Source organism: Leucoraja erinacea, chromosome 18, assembly GCF_028641065.1.
Source record: "Leucoraja erinacea ecotype New England chromosome 18, Leri_hhj_1, whole genome shotgun sequence".
Taxonomy (NCBI): domain Eukaryota; kingdom Metazoa; phylum Chordata; class Chondrichthyes; order Rajiformes; family Rajidae; genus Leucoraja; species Leucoraja erinaceus.
The window spans coordinates 6,389,698-6,400,446 of NC_073394.1; positions in this window are offsets into that span (position 1 = coordinate 6,389,698).

Genomic DNA, 10,749 nt, shown 5'->3' on the forward strand with positions numbered 1-10,749 from the left:
TCCCTTAATTCTCAAGTCATGTCCCCTTGTTTGAATCTTCCCTACTCTCAGTGGGAAAAGCTTGTCCACGTCAACTCTGTCTATCCCTCTCATCATTTTAAAAACCTCTATCAAGTCCCCCCTTAACCTTCTGCGCTCCAAAGAATAAAGCCCTAACTTGTTCAACCTTTCTCTGTAACAAAATGATGAGTCTATTGTCACACGTACAGAATGACAGGGGTGGGACAAGCCTTCGATTATGTCGGCTGGTTTTACGATGGAGTCAGTGGTTGGGGAGCCTGGTCTGTGTGACGGACAGGGGAATGTCCGTCATCATTCACCCTCCTCACTCCCCTGCTCGGTTGATGGTCAGTTCCATTCCCCCACAGTGGGAGCGGGAGTGGGGCAGCAACCCTGGGGGGGGGGGGCGAGCGACTGGAACTAGGACGGGGCTCCAGTCTTCATTCACCCTCTGCCGAGACAGGAACATACGTTGTCCAGATGTATCGGTTTGCCTGTGTCCATCCTGTTTTCCCTCTGAACACCACTTGTGTGCCCTGACTTTAATTGATTCTTCTAATGTAGCCTCATTTTTTTTTTTTTGTCTTTGGTGTGATTGAGATCCCCCTTTAGGCATGAAGTCTGAGCAAGAATTACATTTGGAGGCCCAGCCAGTGATCTGTATCTCTCCTCTTGCTTCCACTCCACTTTCAAGTTCGTTTCTGAAAACAAAGGACAACATCCACCCACAATTTTCTAACCAGTTTTCCGAAAGGGCCCAGGGATTGTTTTGTGTTTAGTTTGAGAGATACAGTGCCGGAACAGGCCCTTCGGCCCACCGAGTCCGTGCCGACCAGCAATCCCCGCACGCTTACATTGTCCTACGCCCACGAGGGACAATTTACAATGATACCAAAGACAATTAACCTACAAACCTGCACGTCTTTGGAGTGTGGGAGGAAACCGGAGCTCCCGGAGGAGACCCACGTGGTCACAGGGAGAACGTGCAAACTCCACATAGACAGCATCCGAGATCAGGATCAAACCTGGGCCTCTGGCGCTGTGAGGCAGCAGTGTAGGATGTAAATAAAAGGTAGACACAAAAATCTGGAGTAACTCAACGGGTCAAGCAGCATCTCTGGAGAAAAGGAATAGGTGACGTTTTGGGTCGAGATCCATTTTCAGACTGAGAATCAGGGGAGAAGGTAAAGGAGAGATATGGACGGTGATATCGAGAGACATAGAAGTAAGGAATGAAAGATAAGCAAAAAAATAACAAAGTAACAATGATCAAGGAAAGGTGGAGCCCACAATGGTCCATTGTTGGCTGTGGGCAAAGTGATAACGAGTTATACACACAGTGGAATGTCTTTAGACAGGTCTATGTGGAGACGGTGGGAGCACATTTGTACATTGAGACTCTATGCTGCGATCTTATTGTTATGCATTTAGAGTTCCATTATATTCATTTATAATCACAGGTTCAGGTCAACAATTACTAACAACAAACATTAAATGGCCTTGAGAAGGTGCCACTTAAATCACAGCAATCCTGATGTCAGTGGTTCCACGATGGCGCAGCGGTTGAGCTACTGCCTCACAGCGCCAGAGACCCGGGTTCGATCCCAACGAGAGGTGCTGTATGTACGGAGTTTGTACGTTCTCCCCGTGACCAGCGTGGGTTTTCTCTGGGTGCTCCGGTTTCCTCCCACACTCCAAAGACGTACAGGTTTGTAGGTTGACAAAAATGCTGGAGAAACTCAGCGGGTGAGGCAGCATCTATGGAGCAAAGGAAATAGGAAACGTTTCGGGTCTAAACGTTGCCTATTTCCTTTGCTCTATAGATACTGCCTCACCCACTGAGTTTCTCCAGCATTTTTGCCTACCTTCGATTTTCCAGCATCTGCAGTTCCTTCCTAAACAGGTTTGTAGGTTAATTGGCTTTGGTAAAATTGTAAATTGTCCCTCGTTTGTAGTAGGATAGTGTTAGCGTGCGAGGATCGCTGGCCGGTGCGGACTCAGTGGGCCGAAGGGCCTCTCTCTCTCTCTGCGCTGTATCTCTAAACTAAACTAAACGAAACTGGACAGCACCCGTGGTCAGGATCGAACCCGGGCCTCTGGCGGTGTGTGGCATCAACTGTACCACTGCGCCACCGTGCCGACTAACTCCAGCGCTCTGTGTCTTTTTTCACCGGGTGCACGATACTTTGTGAAATCTTGGCGCCACACAGCGCCAGAGTCCCGGGTTCGATCCTGGCCACGTGTGCTGTCTATACGGAGTTTGAACGTTCTCCCCGTGACCTGCGTGTATAAAAGCAAGTCTCCCTATCACCTTATGAGGAACTGCCTGTAATTATCACGATTACAGGCTATTAACTGGAGGATTGCTCCTACAATGGGAACAATTGAAGGGAAGGATCTATTACAAAGTAATGGCTGATAAATAGTGTTCAAAGAGTCAGCATGAAAAAGACTGGGAGACCTTCATTCACATTTCTTGTGTTGGGTACATTTTTGTTTCGAAAATAGACAAACAATGTGAAAGCTCTGGTTACAGCCCGGGGTGGGTGCATTATCACAATAATCTGTGCCATGAATTACTTTGTTGTGGTGGAAGCAAGGGGCTTGTGTTACCTATGAAAACAGTCACGGTGGCGCAGCGGTAGAGTCGCTGCCTCACAGCGCCAGAGACCCGTGTTCGATCCTCACTACGGGTGCTGTCTGTACGGAGTTTGTACGTTCTCCCCGCGGGTTTTCCCCGAGTGCTCCGGTTTCCTCCCACACTCCAAAGACGTGCAAGTTTCCAGGTTAATTGGCTTTGTAAAATTGTCCCTAGTTTGTAGGATAGAACTCAAGTACGGCTGGTCGGCGCAGACTCGGTGAGCTGAAGGGCCTGATTCCACGTTGCGTTCCTAAACGACTCCTCTCAAGACTAGGAACTAAAAAAAACTAAAGCTGATGTTTCAGGTCGAAACCCTTCCTCAGCCTGAGAGTCAGGGGAGAGGGGAACTAGAGGCGTGAAAAGATGCAGATCTCATCAGAGCTTGGCATCATTAACTAAAAAGCTCACAATGGTCACAACATATATTTATTTATTTGTTTGTTTGTTTATTTATTTCTTTATTCTTTAAACATACACTCGACATTTTTGTGTTTATTATGGTGAGTGCCATGTTAAAGTATCCCTTGTGCTGCTGCAAGAATTTCATTGTTCTGTTTCGAAGGACATGACGATGAAATACTCTCGACTTGGCCCTTTACAATGGGACGTTTGATGAGCATCGATTGATTGATTGATTGATTGGCTGATTGATTAATTGATTGATTGATTGATTGGTTCGGCCCACCGAGTCCCTGCAGACCATCGATCATCCGTTCACACTGAAATACTTTCCATTTGTAGTCACAATTGTAACATAGAAAATATAGATTATATTGGGGTAGTTTACCAAGAGCGGGCGGCACGGTGGCGCAGCGGTAGAGTTGCTGCCACACAGCGCCAGAGACCCGGGTTCGATCCTGACCACGGGTGCTGTCTGTACGGAGTTTGAACGTTCTCCCCGCGACCTGCGTTGGGTTTTCTCCGGGTGTTCCAGTTTCCTCCCACACTCCAAAGACATGCAGGTTTGTAGGTTAATTTTGCTTGGTATAAGTGTAAATTGTCCCTAGTGTGTGTGTGTAGAATAGTGTTAGCGTGCGGGGATCGCTGGTGTGGGCTGAAGGGCCTGTTTCCATGCTGTATCTCTAAACTAAACTAAACTAAACTAAATCCAGCAGCATCGTGATAATAACAAGACAATTCATTTTAATGATATGAATTGAGGGAGAAAGATCAAAAGAGAAATAAGTCTAAGGTCTATTATATGAAATATATTATATGTATGAAACATTGTGGTCTTGATTTTTCTACAACAATATTTTTAGTCAATGATTCAGTCGATGTATTGAACATATTTTCAATATGCCTGTATGTTAATTATAGTAAACATGCTTTGATAAATCTTCACTGTGTTTCCTTCCTTGGCCATTAGATTTCTATAGCCAGGCCAGCTGTATACAGAGAGGATGATCAAAGCCTCATCTAGGCAAGCTAGACCAGATGGTTATCGGGGATGAGTGAGAAGGATTCCCCTCACAATGCTGGATATATTCAAGAGAGAGTTATATATATACAGTAGCTCTTCGGGCTAACGGAATCAAGGGAGAATCATGGGGTGAAAGCAGGAACGGGGTACTGATTTTGAATGATCAGCCGTGATCATATTGAATGGCGGTGCAGGGTCGGAGGGCCGAATGGCCTACTCCTGCACCTATTTTCTATTTCTTTACAGGTACACAAAAATGCTGGAGAAACTCAGCGGGTGCAGCAGCATCTATGGAGCGAAGGAGATTGGCAACGTTTCGGGACGAAACGTTGCCTATCTCCTTCGCTCCATAGATGCTGCCGCACCCGCTGAGTTTCTCCAGCATTTTTGAGTACCTTCGATCTTCCAGCGTCTGCAGTTCCTTCTTAAACATTCTGTTTCTCTATGTTTTTAGCCCCATCCCAGTCTCTCTCTCTGAAAGGATACCAAGAGCAGGCTGCCAGCTCCAGTCATCACGGTGGTAGGTAGGCAAGATCAGTTCAGCTCAATGACTCAATGACACTATATTGCCACAAGTACCTTCATGGGCTGCACGCACGGTGGCGGAGCGGTAGAGTCGCTGACTTACAGCGCTTGCAGCACCGGAGACCCGGGTTCGATCCCGACCACGGGGGGCTGTCTGTACGGAGTTTGTAAGTTCTCCCCGTGGGTTCTCTCCGAGAACTTTGGTTTCCTCCCACACTCCAAAGTCGTACGGGTTGAATTGGTAGTGTTAAATATCCCTAGTGTGTGCAGGATAGTGTTAATGTGCGGGGGTCGCTGCTGGAAGGGTCTGTTTCCGCGCTGTATCTCTAAACTGAACTAAACTGAGAAATTCTTTGTTTTTGCTACAGTGCAGTCAAATCGTACAGTAGGACTCACCTTGGCCGTCCACAAAGAGTCGCCACGTTCCTGGCGCCGACGAAGCTTCAAAAGATCTTAGTACAGTCATGAGCCCCTGTCCCACTTAGGACACCTGAACGGAAACCTCTGGAGACTTTGCGCCCCGCCCGAGGTTTCCGTGCGGTTCCCGGAGGTTTTTGTCAGTCTCCCTACCTGCCTCCACTACCTGCAACCTCCGGCAACCACCTGCAACCTCGGGGAACCGCACGGAAACATTGGGTGGGGCGCAAAGTCTCCAGAGGTTTCCGTTCAGGTATCCTAAGTGGGACAGGGGCATAATGTTCTCGTAGCGGTGAGCCAGGCCCTCTGTCGCACATGGCAACAGGCTCCACTGAGAATAGTGAAGCAAAATGTCGAGGATGAGTAAGCGGGCAAAACTGTCGGAAAGTAAAATTCTTAGGGGGGTTGCAGAGCAAGAGAAAGTGGGTGAAATAGGAAGTGAAGTTTGAGTCTTTGGCAGATACAGCATGGAAACAGGCCCTTAGGCCCGCAGAGTCCGTGCCGACCCCCAAGGTACATGTTATCCCACCTTCGCTATCCCCACCCGACACGCAAGTGACAAATTACAGCGGCCAATTTACCTACAAACCCGTACGTCTTTGGGAAACCGGAGCATCCGGCGGAGAACCCACACGGTCACAGGGAGAAGGTGCAAACTCCACACAGACAGCACCAGAGTTCAGGATTGAACCCGGGTGCCCGGTGCTGTGAGGCGGCAGCTCTATCTGCTCCGCAGCCACTGTGTTGCCCTAAGTTCTGACGTATTCAGACACAAGGGGGGGGGACATTCAATATTAAAGTGTTTGCAGGCCATTGAGACAATGCAGCTGTTCAGATATGGTGGCCTAGATAAAGGTGGAAGAACTGGGCTGGTTGGGCAGCATCTGTGGAGGGATTCTCCGGGCAACCGCAATTTCCGGGACAGATTGTTCTTCCTCACAGATGCTGCCTGGCGCCGCTGAGTTCCTCCAGCAATTTGTGTTTTGCAAAACACAAGGTGCAGCGCAGTGGTGCAGCGGTAGAGTTGCTGCCTTACAGAGACCCGGGCTCGATCCTGACTACGGGTGCTGTCTGTGCGGAGTTTGCACGTTCTCCCCGTGACCAGCGTAGGTTTTCCCCAGGTGCAGGTTTGTAGGTCAATTGGCTCCAGTAAATTGTCCCTGGTGTGTGGACTCAAACTAGTTAGTGTATGGGGCGATCTCTGTTTGGTGTGGACCCAGTAGGCCAAAAAGCCTGTTTCTGTACCTCTAAAACTTAAAGGAATTAATTATTCTGGGATAGGAAAGATCATCAATATAAGCTTTATTTTACTATAAGGTGTAATTTCATAAGAATATTATGGCTGTAATCACATCAATTATCTATGGTTAACCCCTTAAAGTCTGCTTAGCGGGATTGGCGCGCATACCTTAAACCACGGTTTTTTGTTGAGGAACTTCAATGCTCAGGTTGATCATCAGTTTAGTTTAGTTTAGAGACACAGTTTGGAAACAGGCCCTTCGGCCCACCGAGTCCGCACCGCCCAACAATCCCCGCACATTAACACTGTCCTACACACACACTCTAGGGAAAATATTTATTTATACCAAGCCAATCAACCTACATACTTGCACGTCTTTGGAGCGTGAGAGGAAACCGAAGATCTCGGAGAAAACCCACGCGGGTCACGCGGAGAACGTACAAACTCCGTACAGACAGCAGCCGCAGTCAGGATCGAACCCGGGTCTCCGGCGCTGTAAGGCAGCAACTCTACCGCTGCGCCACCATGTTGTTGAAAAGTGGTCTCTGTTTCGGTTCCCTTAAATAAATGCCAGTCCGCAGACTGGAGAACGTGTTATCATCGGCAGCGTGGGTGAACTATTTGGTTCAAGTGGGTTGTTGGTGAAAAATATTCCAAAACCACACTGCTTTAAGGAAATGGAATGCAATTTGCTGCCACCTGGTGGGATAAACGTGCATGGACTATCGACATTATAATATTAGGATTAAGGAACTGCAGGTGCTGGTTTGCAAAAAAACCCACAAAGGGCTAGAATATCTCAGCAGGTCAGGCAGCACTCTGGTGGACATGGATAGGTGATATTTCAGGTCACTGAGGAAGGATTTTGCCCTGAGACGTCACCTCTCCATGTTCTTCAAGGATAGACACAAGAAGCTGGAGTAACTCAGCGGGTCAAGCAGCATCTCTGGAGAAAAAGGATGGGTGATATTTCAGGTCGGGCCACTTCTTCAGGGTTAGTTACTCCAGCACTTTGTGTCTGTCTTTGGTATAAACCAGCATATGCAATTCCACCTCTCCAGGGACCCGCTGAGTTACTCCAGCACGTTGTGTCTGTTACATTAATTTAGAAGCTTGTTAAGTCACAAAACTCGGGCTCAATAAGAAATTGTACTGAAAATGAGCTTTAGTTTAGTTTAAAGGTACCACGCGGAAACAGTCCCTTCGGCCCAGCAAGTCCCCACCGACCTGCAATCCCCGCACATTAACACCAGGGGCAATTTAAATTTATACCAAGCCAATTAACCTACAAACCTGTAGGACTTCAGAGTGTGGGAGGAAACCGGAGCACCCAGAGAAAACCCACACAGGTCACGGGGAGAAGGTGCAAACTCCATACAGACAGCACCCGTAGTCAGGATCAAACCCGGGTCTCTGGCGCTGTAAGGCAGCAACTCTACCGCTGCGCCACTGTGCCACACATGGAATCTCTCTCCGTCCATTTCGCATGCAGATAGCTTGGCATAAAGAGGCAGGAGGAGGCCATGTATCAGACTGATGGGTTAATTGAAAGTAACAGCAATGAAAGAGGCCCTTTGGCCCATCGAGTCCATGCCGGCCAGCAATCACCCATATTCACACTCGTGCTGTGTTATTCCACTTTCTCATTAACTCCCTACACTCTCGGGGGAATTTAAAATTAACCACTTCACCTTCAAGTTAGTTACTGAAAACAAAGGACTATATCCACCCACAATACTCTAACTCTTTTTCAGATTGATGTTCGGAGATTGCCTTGTGGGATACCATTGTTTCAACATGTAATATTTCAGTGAGTTGAAATACATATTGAAATATTAGCACGTATGCTCTTTCTTACTGCCTTTTACTTGATTTGATTGATTGATTGATTGAAAATATATATTGTCAAAACAGGCCCTTCGGCCCAACGAGTCCATGCTGACCCGCGATCACCCGTTCACGCTAGTTCTATGTAATCCCACTTTATCATCCACTCCCTACACACTAGAGGCAATTTACAAAGGGTTAATTAACCTACAAACCCACACGTCTTAGGGAAATGGGAGGAAACCGGAGAGCCTGGGGGGAAACTCACATGTTCACAGGGAGAACATGCACACTCCACACAGGCAGCAACTGAAATCAGGGTTGAACCTGGGTCTCTAGCGCTGTGAGGTAGCAGCTCCACCAGCTGCGCTAATATGCTGCCCAAATTTGTCCTACCATTTAATATCTAGTGCATAATCTATCTTGAAAAAGATTCTGCTTTTCCCCCTTTCCCTTTGATTTCTGTTTAAGAAAAATATTATCAACGTTGGATGTAAAATCTGAGCCGGGGTGGTACGGTGGCACAGCGGTAGAGTTGCTGCCTTACAGTGACAAAGACCCGACTATGGCAGCTGTCTGTGTGGAGTTTGTATGTTCTCCCCGTGCCCGCGTAGCTTTTCCCCCCAGGTGCTAAGGTTTCCTCCCACATTCCAAAGATGTACGTTTATAGGTTAATTGGCTTCGATAAAGATTGTAAATTGTTCCTAGTGTGTGTGTAGGATTGAATTAGGGTGCATGGGGATCGCTGGTCGGCACGGATTCGGTGGGCCGAAGGGCCTGTTTCCATGCTGTATCTCTAAACTAAACTAAACTAAAATAAAACAGGTTCAGTATCAAGACATATGTGTGGAAGTAAACTCCTTTTTTCATTCATTCCGTGGCTGCATGTTGTATATGAGTTAGGTCTTGCACATTTCACATAGTGTAATACCATTCACTCTTGAATGAATTAATACATTTATTGGCCAAGTATTCACATACAAGGAACTTGCCTTGGTGCTCCACCCGCAAGTGACAACATGACAAACAGTGACAATTAAGAGTGACACATAAAACATTAAACATTAATAATAAAACATTATCAATTAAACATGTGAATTAAATAAAATACCAGAGCAAAAGGAGGCAACAGATTTTTGGTTATTGCGTAGAGCTACTACTCATGGAAAAAAAGCTGTTTTTATGTCTGGCTGTGGCAGCTTTAACAGTCCGGAGTCGCCTTCCAGAGGGAAGTGATTCAAAGAGTTGACCAGGGTGAGAGGGGTCAGAGATGACCTTACCCGCTCGCTTAGTGGCCCTTGAAGTGTACATTTCTTCAATGGAGGGAAGGTTGCAGCTAACAAAACCACATAATTGTTTGTTGATAATGATCTGAAACTCTGAAAGGCGCTACAAAAATTATTGCAATAGACAATAGACATTAGGTGCAGGAGTAGGCCATTCAGCCCTTCCAGCCAGCTCTGCCATTCACTGTGATCATGGCTGATAATCCCCAACGCGTTCCTGCCTTCTCCCCATATCCCCTGACTCCGCTATCTTTAAGAGCCCTATCTAGCTCTCTCTTGAAAGTATCCAGAGAACCGGCCTCCACTGCCCTCTGAGGCGGAGAATTCCACAGACTCATCACTCTCTGTGAGAAAGAGTGTCTCCTCGTCTCCGTTCTAAATGGCTTACCCCTTGTTCTTAACCTTTCCCATTTCCTTTTCTTTAAGCCACTCGTGACAAAGTTGCAGTTCAGTAAATTAGCGTTTTGACTTATTTATGGGATAAATGAGTTGCAATACAGACCACCGTAAGCAGAAGCACCTTTCAGTGCTTGAGTCGGTTGATATTGTTCAGTTCACAGAGGTTACTGTCCTCAAGGTCATTGAACCTTATCCACTGCTGTTCACTTTGCTGAGTTGCCCTTCCGTGGCTCAACCCTCCATCCCCATGAACTTGGGCAGCATTGAGCAACTGCAGAAGTCAAATCAATAAGGGGACACTGTGCCTGTATGTCCCATTCAAATAAGCCCCGTGAAGGAACCTGCCTCCTTTTGCCGAGTCTGTCAATGGGTCGAGTGGAGTTTGAGTCTAGTTTATCATCATTTGTACCGAGGTACAGTGAAAAGCTTTTAAAAGGTGCTAACCAGTCAGCGGAAAGACAGTACATGATTACAATCGAGCCATTTACAGTGTACGGATACATGACAAAGAAATAACGCTAATAAGGTTTAGTGCAATATAAAGTCCAGTAAACTCTGATCAAAGATAGTTTGAGGGTCTCCAATGAGGTGGATAGTAGCTCAGGACCACTCTGGTTGGTGAGAGGATGGTTTAGTTGCCTGATAACAGCTGGGAAGAAACTGTCCCTGAATCTGGAGGTGTGCGTTTTCACACTTCTGTGCCTCTTGCCTGGTGGGAGAGGGGGGGAGAGGGAGTGACCAGGGTGAGACAGGTCCGTGATTATGTTGGTGGCCTTGCCGAGGCAGCGTGAAGCATAGATGGAGTCAATACCATCACCGACACTGAGGTTTGAGGCGAATATAGCCATCCACAGTGGATGAAGCCACATCTGTGGATCACAATGAGAATTACCAGGGAAAGACCACACGTGTGTGTGTGTGTGTGTCTGTGCTTGTGTGTTTATATATGTGTACACATCCTTTTTGTGTGTTTAGTTTAGTCGTGAGATAC